This window comes from Bemisia tabaci, chromosome 3 (assembly GCF_918797505.1).
Source record: "Bemisia tabaci chromosome 3, PGI_BMITA_v3".
Classification (NCBI taxonomy): domain Eukaryota; kingdom Metazoa; phylum Arthropoda; class Insecta; order Hemiptera; family Aleyrodidae; genus Bemisia; species Bemisia tabaci.
In genome coordinates this window covers 32663831-32677557 of record NC_092795.1, presented here as the reverse complement: position 1 = coordinate 32677557, position 13727 = coordinate 32663831, and the positions used below count along the sequence as shown (strand labels likewise).

General features: G+C 43.6%; 1 protein-coding gene across 4 annotated transcripts in view; it reads left to right on the top strand.

Annotated features, from left to right (window-relative positions):
• Positions 1–13727, top strand: part of Hecw (Hecw ubiquitin protein ligase) — a 192247-nt gene that overhangs the window by 37886 nt on the left and 140634 nt on the right. Inside the window, exon 1 of one of the 4 annotated variants that reach the window (XM_019061231.2) lies at positions 10854–11128. The exons of the other annotated variants lie outside the window; for them this stretch is intronic. The gene's annotated coding sequence lies outside the window, so the exon portion shown is untranslated. Of the gene's footprint in view, positions 1–10853; positions 11129–13727 lie in introns of those variants that run through there. 4 annotated transcript variants of the gene reach the window in all.

Sequence of the window (13727 nt, the reverse complement as noted above, 5' to 3'; positions counted from 1 at the left end):
CATACTTTAATTTTAAACTTTACTTAAAATTACCTTAAAATTAAAAGGACTCGTTTTGGAATGACTGCTTGATGAAATATTGCAGTAAAACAATGAACTATGATAGTCAGGTTATAGTTAAGATATCGGGGGTCAGGGATCGAACCCACACCGAGTTCAAAGTGGACGTAATCGATGTCCTAGACGACTCGGCCACCGCTCCACGTGAGAACGGCCGTGCGAATCTTGTGTAGATAAGTGTAGAGCTGATGCGCAGGCTACCCAGCTACTGCGCAACCTCCTCGACCATTGCGCATCCTCCCGCGCATAGCGGTAGCAGTACCGGAGCATTCTGTAAACTCACTCACTTTTATAACGTGATTTTAAAAAAACCTGGGTCCTTTTTCCAAAATCTGATTGCAGCGGGCTCATCTAGGGCCTATTACCTGTCAATTTACGCAAAAATCATGGAAATCGGCCCGGTAGAACGCTCAAACGAACTATGACAAAAAGTATAAATTTACATTGTTTAAATGGGAGAATTCGCAACTTTACCACGTAATATAAAAAAACCTGGGCCATATTTTGAAAATCTGAAAAGAGTTGGCTTATCTAGAGGCAATTGCCCGTCGATAGCCGCAAAAATCATGAAAATCGGCCCGGTAGAACGCTGGAACTAAGCGTCACCAGTTTCGCAAAATTAGGAGGTCTCGGAGCTTATAGTATAGACTAGTCGTGATTAGCTCGCTTTGCGAGCTGACACGTCTAGCCGGGGAGTGCCCCTGGACCCCAGTTCTACGCTTCGCGACGAACTTGCGACTCGCTCCGCGAGTCGCCACCGCCCCGCACGGTTTTTAGCATTAATGAGGAGACAACATCTATGTCTTAATCTTCTTTTTCACCAATTTTTGCAGAAATTGATGTTCTAGGAGTCCGGACCGCGTCTTCGTGCAGGGCCGCCATCTTGGATTTGGAAATGTTGAAAATCTGACCAAACATGCGAGTTTTCCGTCGAAATACACCTCCTAATACCGAATTTCATAAAAATCGATCGATATCAGGAAGCGATATAGCATTTTAGGCCACGGCCGCCATCTTGGATTTTGAAATTTTGAAAATCTAACCAAAAATTCGAGTTTCTCGTCGAAAAATACCCCTGGATACCGAGTTTCACGAAAATCGATATAACAGGAGCCGACTTAGCATTTTAGGCCACGGCCGCCATCTTGGATTTGGAAATTTTGAAAATCTGACCAAAAATTCGAGTTTCTCGTCAAAAAATACCCCTGGATACCGAGTTTCACGAAAATCGATATAACAGGAGCCGACTTAGCATTTTAGGCCACGGCCGCCATCTTTTGGATTTGGAAATTTTGAAAATCTGACCAAAAATTCGAGTTTCTCGTCGAAAAATACCCCTGGATACCGAGTTTCACGAAAATCGATATAACAGGAGCCGACTTAGCATTTTAGGCCACGGCCGCCATCTTGGATTTTGAAATTTTGAAAATCTGACCAAAAATTCGAGTTTCCCGTCGAAAAGTACCCCCGAATTCCGATTTTCACGAAAATCCGTTGAAAAATACCTCCTAAAACCTTATATTTCGTCTGTAAGGCAGTGACGTCACGCAACAGGATTGAACCTGTTCGGCGCGATGCGCGTAAACAACCGCGTATCTCCAATGTAATACTATATGGAGAAATAACTTTTCGCTCTTGCGGGCATCCGAGGCAGCGGATTTGAATGGGAATAATTTTAATCAACTCCTCATTACAATATCTAAGCGTGTACCAATTTTAAAGGAAATCGCTTCGGCCAATTTTTATCTAGGGGGGGCAGAGTGAGTGGGAACAGCAGCTTTATATAGAGTAATAATGCGCTAACCACGGCTCATACAGAAATGCACTTACTGCTCTCTTCCCTATCACGGCAGTATATTGCCGTGCTAAAGAAGAACGCCGTATGAACATTCGAGAGTTGCCAAATTTCCTTCGATAAAGTGTTTATTTTTTAGGAAAGATGTGAATATTTTTCCTTGAAATTTTCAGAATCTCTAGGTAAAATTACAGACTAAATTATCTGAAAAATTGGGAGGAAAATATTCATAAATTTACCAGGAAATTCGCGTTTTATCCAAGGAAATTTGGCAACGCCTGAAGGTTCATACGGCGTTTTTCCTTAGCACGGCAGTATAGACCCCGTATAACGTGCTCAGCGGGCCGACCGGACGACCAACGTGAATTCAAATCCAATCCCGCGCCCGGTATCCTCTTAATGTAAGAGCACGTTTGTATCCGATAAATATAGAGACAAGTTTGACAAAGCTCCTACTTATCTCTAATCCGAGGTAAGCTTTTTGGACGCCGAGGCGGCACCCGAATTTCCGAGGCCCCGGCGGGGTCTAATAAGCTGCGTGTTTGGTGGACTAAGCGGCCGGCGGCGCTTTGCCTCTAACCGGAAGGGCACGCTTATCTGGCTGCCAAGTTTAACCAAAAACGTATCGTATTTTCACGGTTTGTACAAATTTAACAAAGTAGTTTGAAGAAAGCGTCACTTAATTTTCAGACCTGGTTGACGGACGAGTGAGTGGATCAAGAATCACGAATTTTAGTGCGAACTTTTTTCAACCTCGAGATGATTTGAACCTGTTGATGTCATTTTTGTAAATCTATTCTTTCGTCATACCTACACGGAAAAAATTAAATTGCTGATTTAACAATGCAATTGCTAAAAAAAGCGATTGCAATGTTTCAATGTAGATTTTAGAACAAAAAAATGCTACTTTAATCACTCCCCTGGTTAAATTAGCATTATACAATACTGGTTAAAGAAGCATTTTTTTTTGTTGTGAAATCTGCGTTGAAATATTTCAGTCACTTTTTTTAGCAATTGAATTGTTAAATCAGCAATTTAGTTTTTTCCGTGTAACTTTAAAAAATACTGTAACCATGTTCTTTGAAGTGATGAGTTCCAAGTATGGTTCGGTGGCTATTGATGAGATTTTTCAAAGTATGTCTTTTTCCAGTAGAAATGGACGCGTTCAACAATTCGCACTTGGAATATATTATCTATAAGTCGCTCTACTGCTTGAATTAGTTCATGGAAACAGAATCGGAGCGCTTTTACTAGGACATTAATCATGCATCACCCGAAATCAACCATATTACTTCAGAAAGTGCCGCACGTCATAAATTTTCTCAATCATTATATCAAAGACTGCTCCCCCTTTTTCCTCTGCGACTTTTGCGAGGGTGTTTGCTTTCTTGAGCTTTAAAACTTTTATCCTATTCTTAAATAATTCAAAATCCAGGAACAAGAAAGAGTTGTTTCCAGTCACAAATACCTAAGAAATGGCATTATGTGGACTCAAAAAGCTTGCCTCGCATGCGTCTTGAGAGGAGGGCCGAGGGCTCAGTCTTCAACGTAAGCCTCTCATATTAATAAAATAACATATTTCGGTAAAATTACATTTTTAAAGCTATTTTACAGGCTTCTTCCGGGATTTCATTATACATTTTGGTGGAAGGGGGCGGGGGACATTTAGTCTCACGTAATTCAAAGGGGAGTAAGAGTTTGTCCTAGACGCGCCCTACCAGAAGAGAGGGGGTGAAAAATCGGCCAAAATGCCGTACATACTAATTGGACAGCCCTTTGGGACCCACACGGAGAAAAAAACTTCGTGCGTGGGACCCGAAGTTAAGGTCATATTATGGATCTCTGAAGTTTTCGGATTGAGCATCTGAACACTTTAGGTCCAGCTGCTGAGGTTTTGATCACACATCTAAAACTTCAGTTCTTACATCTGAAGTACTTCGATTTTCATTTTCACATCTGAAAAACTTCGGTTCTCACATCGGAAGTACTTTAGATGTAAGAACTGAAGTTTCAGATGTGTGATCCGAACCTCGTCAGCTATACCTAATGTGTTCAGATGCTCAATTCGAAAACTTCAGAGATCCATATGACCTAAACTTCGGGTCCCACGCACGAGGTTTTTTTCTCCGTGCAAGTGAGAGTTTTCTGTCAAAATCTGAAAATCTGAGTTTTCTTTCCAACTTATACAAAAATCACGATAGGCACTGAAAATATTGTAGCTGCGCGAACTGAGGTCCCATCTTTCACCAACAATCATAAACTTCAATTGCGTCACGACGATACCCAAGCTCGAAAACGGAACGCTATTTCCATTGGCCCGGAGGGCGGGGGGGGGGGGGGGGGGTCTCACCTCAATTTCGGGTGGGATTTTCATTAAAATACCGCGCGGTGGCGGCCGAGATGAGCATCCTAACCTAATAAGATTAAGTTGGATTTTCAATTATCCGGACGAATTCGTCACCGGCTCACTTCATTACCGGGGCCATTCAATAAATTTCGAGCGTTTAAGCCCCCGCCGGCCGGCCATTAGGAGGTTATTACCGGGCCACGCCCACTTCCGGTCATTACCGCCGCCGCCGCCGGCCGAGTATCCGTGTCCCATTCGAGAGCTCATCTCCATTCACAAGTTCCTCCGCGGAAGGGGGGGGGGGGAGGGGAGGGCATTTTCCCGACCAGACACGACGGCTCGCGGTGCTTTCGAGTTGGAGTGTTATTTATGGCATTGCTGTCCCCGCGCCCGCGGCCGAGCGCGCTTTTTCATTTTTTGAGCCCACTATGATGTATCTCTCCGTGGACCTACCCGCAGGCCGGCCGCCAGCCCGTAAGCACAGGAAGAGGGACGGTATTAAGGTACAGGGTGTCTACAAGTCCGGAATTTCCCGAAAGTCCGGAAATAGTACCGATTTTTTAAGGGCGGACCGGAAGCACTGAAAAAGTGCGGAAATTCCGCAAAAAGGTCCGGATTTTTTTTTAATTTTTTGTCATTTTTGGCGCAATTTCAAATTTTTTGAAATTTTTAGAATTTTGTCAATTGGAGGTTCTGAAAAAGTACTGAATTTTTCTATTAAGGAGGTACTGAATTTTTTGAGAATGTACTGAAAAAGTACTGTAAAAGTACTGATTTTTGGCCAGCCTGTTTTAGTAGACACACTGAGAGACCCAACTTTGTGCCCATCTCTTAGGCGGTCGTCCAGGTGATCATTTTCCCTAAGGGTTGTGCGGTCATACAAATTTTCGTTAGTCTCTCTCTTCATCCATTCGGTCAACATGAACCGACCACATCCTTTTCTCTCCTCACACTCCACACGTCCACTTGCCTACATCTCGCACCCCAAGAGCATCCCTGATGGACTCGCTGGTCTGCCGATCCCAAAGTGTAAAACCCGCTATCTTCCTTAGAACTTTCATCTCATCGGTGTGAAATAGTTGTTTGGTGCGCACTGTTTCAGTCCTAGTGACACATTCTCAATGCAAGAAAATCAAGTGTTTCCTTCGTTAAGGGTTGTCCATCTGTCCAGAAATGAGGTCAAGAAGAGGAGGTTTCTAGAAATGCCTAGCAAACCACTCCAAAGAAGGGTGGCAGGAAATCTGGCACGTTGATAGGGAGGGGTAAAATAATCGTGAAAAAATCCTGACGTTATTTCATGGACATACCCTCGATCTGAATTTTTCAAATTAGATAAGAATTCTGGATGCGTGTAATTTGTCCGTAGAACAGCTCGCTTGTCATCGTTCCCCGAAGACAGAAGCAAATCGATCACAGATTTTATCAAGAGGGTCGGAGCATTATTAATGTTTGTCCATACCGGAAATTCGAAATGTCGTTTAAGTCACTGCCAGCTAGCGTGCCGGCACATCAATCATATTCGATTTTATTTCTATTCCATTTCCGGCTCTCGTTTTACGCATCCGTCAAGTAACTCTTGGTGAAGTAACTGGATACACTTTCTTTTAGTGCCTCCGATAACCCCAGCTTCAGAAAGTGTCACATCGTATTAAACGCACACCAACACAACATCATCGCGCGAAGAGGTAACTTTTGGAGGGTGTAGAAAGCTTTAAAAGCGATTAAGTCAATCGTCAAGTTCGGTATTTTGGTAATATCATTTCTAGGTATATGACACTTAAAAAAAATCTGGCCTGCTTTCATGTTTCTGGCATAGAGTCTTAAATTTTTAATTTTTTAAAACGGAGCAACCATTCATGCAAGTTTGACTTTTTCATTAATTCAATGTTCCCGCTTGCCACATACCCGGTGTCTACTTTAGTCACGTTGATTACAAAATTAATTTCCGTGTGTTCTGCAATTATTTGCCTAGAATGTGACTAGATCTGTGATGAGGGACCTTATCCTCCGAGAGAAAATCACCTCTAACTTTTTGCAAATGCACGAATGACAAAAATCTGGAAATTTTGGCGCAGGTCTGACCAAAAATCTCAAAAATTTATGGTCTGAAAAAAGTTATGGAAAATTCTCTCCCGTAACTTAAGGTCTTTTCCCCCAGATCCAGATCTGGTCACACATACAGGTTTCGCCTCGAATTTTCGGCAGAAAATAGATCCACCACGCATATAGAGACACGTGTCAGTAGTTGTTTTAGAAAAAATGCGTTTTGTAAACTCTGCAATGCAGCTGAAATTATGCGAATCCAACATTCGTTTAGTCAAATAGAGCTGTTAATTACCTCGTTCGGACTTTTTCTTGGCCTCAACTTGACCTCAGGTTTTCTATTCGGAATTTTTTCGATCTCTCGATGTTTGCTTACTTCCATTACAGATTCAACTTAATTTTAATAGGATCTATTTCAGGGCAACAAGTTCTTGAAACGTCAGGTAAATCCTGAACCACTCAGGGAAACCCGAAGAATTCAGGGAATGCAAAACATATAAGGTCAGGGTTTTGTACAACTCTGAAATTTTCTCTTCTAACTAAAACTTTTAACTCTTATCCGTTTTAAGAAAGAGCTCAGCGTTTAAAATTTTTGGTGAAGGGAATATTTTTGAGAAATCATAGAACAAATATTTTTGAAAAGAAAGGGAACGGGAAGGGAACGTCCAAAATCCCTGAAAAGTCAGTGAAAAGTCCGGTAACTTTGAGATCCAGCAAAATTTGTCACCCTGTTTTTAGATACTATGAATATGAGAGCGACGTACGGAGTCACTCCAATCCGTCGCCCTTCTGACGTAAAGGCGTGCCTCAATTTCCCCATGAGCCCCGTGTTATATATAATTTTATGCTTTTTGGGGACCATGCAGAAATCGAGATACGCCCTCTACGCCAAGGGATCGACAGATTCTCGACGAGCCTGGTGCTGTGCATGCCGGATGTCGCCGGTTCAAGATTAGTCGGGAAATCATAACTTGTGGCATTCGATTTGTCGCCGACCCTACGCGTTCACGTTGATCTCCAATAAAAGTTTTAATTTCCTCCCCTTCCCCCCCCCCCCACTACCCCACCACCTCGAGGGTCTCGTTTAATCTGCGGTCCTCACCATAAACCTCGCAACTCCCCTGGATTCATTCCGGAGTCGGGTGGTTGTCGTAAGCCGGAAAGACTCGCGCCTCCGCGCCATCTGCCGTCGCAGCGTCGAAACAATGGGCCCGTTTTTCGGGAGCGAATCCCAGCCCGATCGAAAAAGGCTAAGCTGATTACCGGGACCAAGCACCAAGTGCCAGATTAATTTGGACCGCGTTAAGCAGAAAGGAACCGAGTCACATCAGTCGATGCCAAATTTCAGCCAACGATTTATTTTATTATACACTGGAAAAAAAAACACATTGTATCTAGAGTCCAGACTCTTGAAAACATCGACAAGAAAAAATACTCTTGATTCAATCGGATTTTTGCTTAAATCAAGAACCAAGCCTCTTAATTTGAGCGGATTTTCTTTTGATTTAAGCTTAAATCTGATTGAATCAAGAGTCCTTTTTCTTGTCAATGTATTTGAAGAGTCTAGACTTTCTAGATCCAATGTGTTTTTTTTTTTTTTTTTTTTTTTTTTTTTTTTTTTTTTTTTCCAGTGCAGGAGAAGGCTCTATGGATTCTTTCGAAATTTTCGAGGGATTTGCTTCTCGTCACGGATGACGTCTTCTGAAATTTTCATAAAAATCCACGCTGTTGTTTTTGTGGCCAAGAACGAATTTTTGGTGAAATTTGGCAATTGTTGATTTGACTCGGTTCCTTTTTGCTGAACGCGATCTATTTAATACCGGAAAAAGATGCGGGGTGCGGAGCCAGGGGAGAGGATCGTGGGACGAGTGTGTGAGGAAGTGAATGGGAAACGTGAATGAGAGAATGAGACTGTAAGGGGTTGATCTCGCGAGGGATGGCTTCGGGGTTGCACGCAACGCGCGTCGCGCGACTTGGCGTGAGATTTGGTGGGATAGGTCGGAAATACGACGCACACAAGTGGTTATTTGTTTTTGTCATCTCTTTCACAATTTAAGCGAGAAATTCAAATTTTTAAAATTCGTCGAATTTTGTCAAACGGACGTACTGAAGAAGTACTGAATTTTTCTATTGAGGAGGTACTGAATTTCTTGGGAATGTAGTGGAAAAGTACTGTAAAAGCACCGATTTTTGACCAGCCTGTTTTAGTAGACATCCTGACTCCTAGAGTTACGTAATCGAGGGACGGCCCCGAACGGCTGAAACCCATGGGATACCCTGCTCAGGAACTGGAGCAGTGCTCGAAACTCACAGGCGCCAACGCGCCAAATGCGTCCCCAAATCGGCCATGGCGCCTAAAAAATGAAGGCTCTGCGCCAACGCGTCCCCTAAAAATCTGAATTTTCATATCAGGTGATTATTCGAAATTTTCAGCACTACAAGTAAAAGCTTTTTCTATTCTTCACGATTTCATCCTTTGCGCTTTTGTCTTCCCCAAGTTTTACTAGTTCAGTTACGAAAACATCTTGCATCTAACTTTTCACTAAATGCGCCGTAACATGTAGGCAAAAAGTAAATTTGGCCCCTAAAAAATCTTCAATGGTGCCCAAAAATCGGGCTTCATGCGCCACTTGGCTCCTAAAACTCAAAGGTGAGTTGCGAACACTGAACTGGAGGAAACCCAGCTTTGCGTTGTCCCATCTGATTGGCGTGGAACAAAGCAGCGGCTGGAGGATTTGGCGGGTCCCCTGGACAGGAAGTGGCCGGGCCCGGGGTCCGCGGGAAAGACGCGGCGGAAAACGGGGCCCGGCACCGGGCAGGGGTATCGCGTTTATCGCCGGCCCGGACAACCGCGGCCGCGGCTCAGGTAATAATCATTAAGCAATCGATTCCTCCGGTCAGGCTCGACGTTTATTACTATTTTCGTAGCCGGCCCCCCCTCTTACCCCTCCCTTCGCCCGCGGCCCCCGCCTCGCCGCGCCGTTGGTTTCTCGTAATTTTTTATGAATTAAATTCTTTATTTGAACTGGTGAGCTGACTATCTGGCTCGACGCGCGGCTATTATACATCATTTCCTGTGCCGGCGCGGCGGCGGCGGCCCACGGCGAGCCCCCTCCCCCCCCCCCCTTTCCACTCGCGGGGCGCCGCACACTGCGTTGCCCATACGTAAATTCGGATTTTAGCCTCACCATTAAAAAGTTTTTGTTCTTTAAGTATAATCAACTTGATTTTGAACATTTTCTTATTCACGTATAGATATAAGAAAAATAAAGGGGTCATCCATGAAATACAGTACGCTGAAAATATAGCTCTCCTCCCCATCGTCCGTTATGTACCCGCAACACAGGTCTGCATCCCCTAAAAATAGTACGTAACGCCCCCCTCCCCCCCATTGTCCCGTCAGAAGTAAGAGACTCTAATCAACGGTTGTTTCCTTACTTTTTATCTGTGAAAAATATTAATGGAAGCAAAAATCAAGCTGTTATTTCCTTACTTTTTATCTGTGAGAAGTATGAATAGATGCAAAAATGAAGACGAAATGAGTGATCCGAACGTTTTTCCCGAATAACAAAAAATGAGCATGAAACAATAATTACAGGCGTAATGAACAGGCGTCACATTAGCCGACCCAATTTATGTAACCCTGCGTTACCCTTCCGCCCGTAACATAGGGTCAGATCCGGTGCCCCCCCCCCCCCCCCCCGGTAAGGGTCGAATCCCTTTATTTTATGAACGGTCCCCAATGTGTGGGAAAAAGTACGTCCAGCACTAAGGCAGTTTTAGGGGTGTTGTATCAAGCAAATTGTGCGGAAATCCATCGATTTCATTAATCAAAATTACTTTAAAAGTCCTCGATTTTGACTCGGCAAAATCGTCCTGGAATCCAATGGGCCTAGTGTCCATATTGTCTCTACTTAAGTGCTGCATGTGCGGCGTGGCCCGGTAAGGGTCGAATCCTCCCCCCTTCCCAGAGCATTACTTTATTTTATGAATGGTCCCCAACGTGTACGAAAAAGGTACGCACAGCACTGAAGCAGTTTTAGGGTCATTAAATCAAACAAATTGTGCGGAAATTATGGATAACAATCAGAATCATACGGATTGCATTTTGTCAAAAGGAACCAGGAGCATGGTAATGTTGCTAAGATTATGCAGCTTCTTTTGTCTTGGAAAAAAACTTGATTATCCATAAAAAGTCTCTATTTTACTTGCTAAAAACTTCGGACAAAAATTTCCTTGTAAATTCTATATTTTTCTAGGATTCCAATAGTTATATTGCGATGCATGAAGTCGCAAAATCTTAGCAACATTGCACTGCTTCTGGTTCCTTTTTGCAAAATGCAATCCATATTAAGTCCTTATTGATTTTGACTCGGAAAAATCGTCTTGGAATCCAATGGGCCAAGTGTCCATTTTGTCCCTAGTAAAGTGCCGCATGTGCGCCGCGGCCCGGTCTCCCCTCGCACTGGCGGGGCGGGAGGGGACCCATTGAGGAGCGCGCGTGAGACGTGGCAACGCCGGGCGAAGGCCTCGAGAGCTGAATGAACGGCGTCGGATAGTAGCGGGGCCGAGTGGAGGGGGGCGGCATCCGAGTTTCATTCATCAACTCGGCCGACGCGTCAGTGTGTGTTCTCGCATCGGTCGCGCGCCATTCAGTGCCGGCCTCCGCGCCTCCCTGTGCCTGAGCAGTTCAGTTCTCCAAGGCCGATTTTCGGTCAAGCCACGTGTTTCGACCCGCTTTCCACGGAAAAGCCTCCCTCCCAGTGCCCAGTGGTGAACACCAGAAGTGTCCAGTGCGTGTGTGCTTATAGTTTGTGGGACCCAGCCCGGATTAATCAGTTTTCCTGTGGATTTTTTTGTCGTTTCCGTCGCTCAAATTGCAGGTGAGTCGCCCATCTCGATCTCGATGTCGATGTAGTCACAGTGGCGATTTCCCAGATGTGTTGTTTTAGAACTAAGTAAAAGGGAAGGCTGGATGAATGTCACATCAATTACACGTGTATGAATCGTCAATTGGCCCCATTGATAAGGATATAAATGAATGAATTGCTCGTGAATGGTGCTGTTCTATGTGACTTCTCTTCAAATTTCTTGAGATTCACTACAATCCATACACCATAGTTTTTCTCCATCTTTTCTTTCCCCAGTTCCATCTTGTGACAAGGACGCAAAATATTCGTAACCCTACCGATATTGTCAGTTTACAGTTTGTATTTGAACGATTTACTTCTGTTCAAGACCGCACCGGAATTTCTTCTTCTGAAATCGTCCATGCTTTTACCTCTTCTTCTACGGAATTACGCCAGAGGTTGCATTTTCCTAGCGATATTGGAGAGCTCATAGGAGTTCGTTGGAAATATTTCCTGAAATCGGTACGTGAACCAAGTGAAATCGAATCCGTGAGTGTACGAGTGCAATGTCTACGTGGTCTGAAGGTCACGACTCAACTTCCCGACTCCGCTGTGAGAAACTCGCCAGTCAATATCACAACGATGGTGAAACTCCCCAACCACGTATCCCGGTTTTCGACGTTTCAAACTTCCTGTCATACTTCATTTTTTAAACGGAAAAAACTGCTGAACGTCGATTGTATCATTCAAACTTCCGTGATTTATCCTCTTTCTACGATAGAAATTCCGTGTTTCCAAGGAATGATGCTTATTTGTTCTCCTGCCAAAAAAATAAAACTGGAGCTGGAATTTTTAAACACGGCAAACGAGACACGTGGTTTAGGAGTTTGATGAGTCGTTTCCAAATTCGAGAAAACGCTTGGGATATTTCGCAAATACTGTAGTGGTTTCAATGGGCTGAGAATGTTATGCTGACATTCATAGCGAGAACATTTTGCACTTGTTGATACCTACATACAAGTTGCATGATTATGGTCTTAATATAGGTATGTTCGTGTTGCAAAGCTTGTTCATTCTCTCAGAGGAAATAAGTCATGAACTTCCTATCCATTCTGCCATCATCTTTTTTATAATTCGAACTGCAGGTTGTCGTTGGGATGGGAACAATCTTTCAGTTCCCTCCAATTCTTCACCGCGCAATATGCAATTTTAACTCCTTTTTGAGTCGTGAGACCACCTATTCGCCCACTTTTTTCAGCGCCGCATAACTCTTGATTTCCAGTGGCAATCTCCAGCGCGGTAACAGTGTATTTCGTCAATTTTAATGTACTTTAAACAATCGATCTCTATCGAGACAGGCTGTCTTACATATACTCAATTCTTTCAAATGAATTCCAAGAGAAGTCTTTGATTACCCACCTCGCAAGTTGCACTGATCGCGGTGATGCATTGCATATTGCAATGTGTCACTAGACTGCAGTGGCGATTATGCAGGTCGGCAACATAGTTTTTCCTCCATTCAAATTCATTAAATATACCGATTTTAGGTGAAGCAAGCTGCCATATCAAAAATCGGGAATAGATTGTTTTACATGCATTAAAATAGAGGGATAACAGCGTCGCCAACTTTCAAGAATCGCCTCTGCTAGACCGGGTAGGAAATAGAGCACCGAAGCACATGTTATCTCCTGAAATCACACGCCTAATGCGATTGAAATGTTTAACACTTAAACGTACAGAAGTTTGACTTGAAAATTAATCAGAAATTTAATTTTCGATCAATCAAACTTTGATTAACCGATCTAAAAGCTCGCGCATCGTTCACTGGGGAAAAAAAACACATTGGATCTAGAGTCCAGACTCTTAAATACATCGACAAGAAAAAATACTCTTGATTCAGTCAGATTTAAGCTTAAATCAAGAACCAAGCCTCTTAATTTGAGCGGATTTTCTTTTGATTTAAGCTTAAATCTGATTGAATCAAGAGTCCTTTTCTTGTCAATGTTTTCAAGAGTCTGGACTCTAGATCCAATGTGTTTTTTTCCCAGTGTTTGTTGAAACAAACGTTTAAGTGTTGAGGCTTGGATACACGCTCAAATCTCCATCAATTTCCGATCAAATGGTAGATGATGGAACTTTGGGTCCCATCCGTCATCTGATCTCCACAGAACCGTGCTCATATCATGCTTATTTCAATCAACCCGCTGTTTTGATTAATTTTAGATAACAATTTAGATAACTCTCGACTGTCATTTTTGTCATCATTTTGATTAGAAATTGACGGAAATTTGAGCGTGTATCCAGGCCTTTGTATAAATCACCCGTCATCAGTGGTGCCATCTGACTGCATGTATTAACCTGTTGAGAGGTGGCAATTCAGAGCTAATCAGAGATTGACGTTTGTCTCAACATCCGATGCGCGAGCTCTATCAATGGCTAAGCGGAGAACCCTAGTCCTGGAGACATTTTGTCTGTGGCATGAGCCAAGGAAAGGCAGGCAAAGGTATAGTTACAAGCGTTGTGGATCGGAGGGGCCGTGGGTTGGGGCGCGGAGGCTGGGGCCCGGGGCCGGTCGCGGTGCGCTCTCGCCTAGAGAAAACCTGCCTCGTATGTGGACGCCGATGGTGCTGGT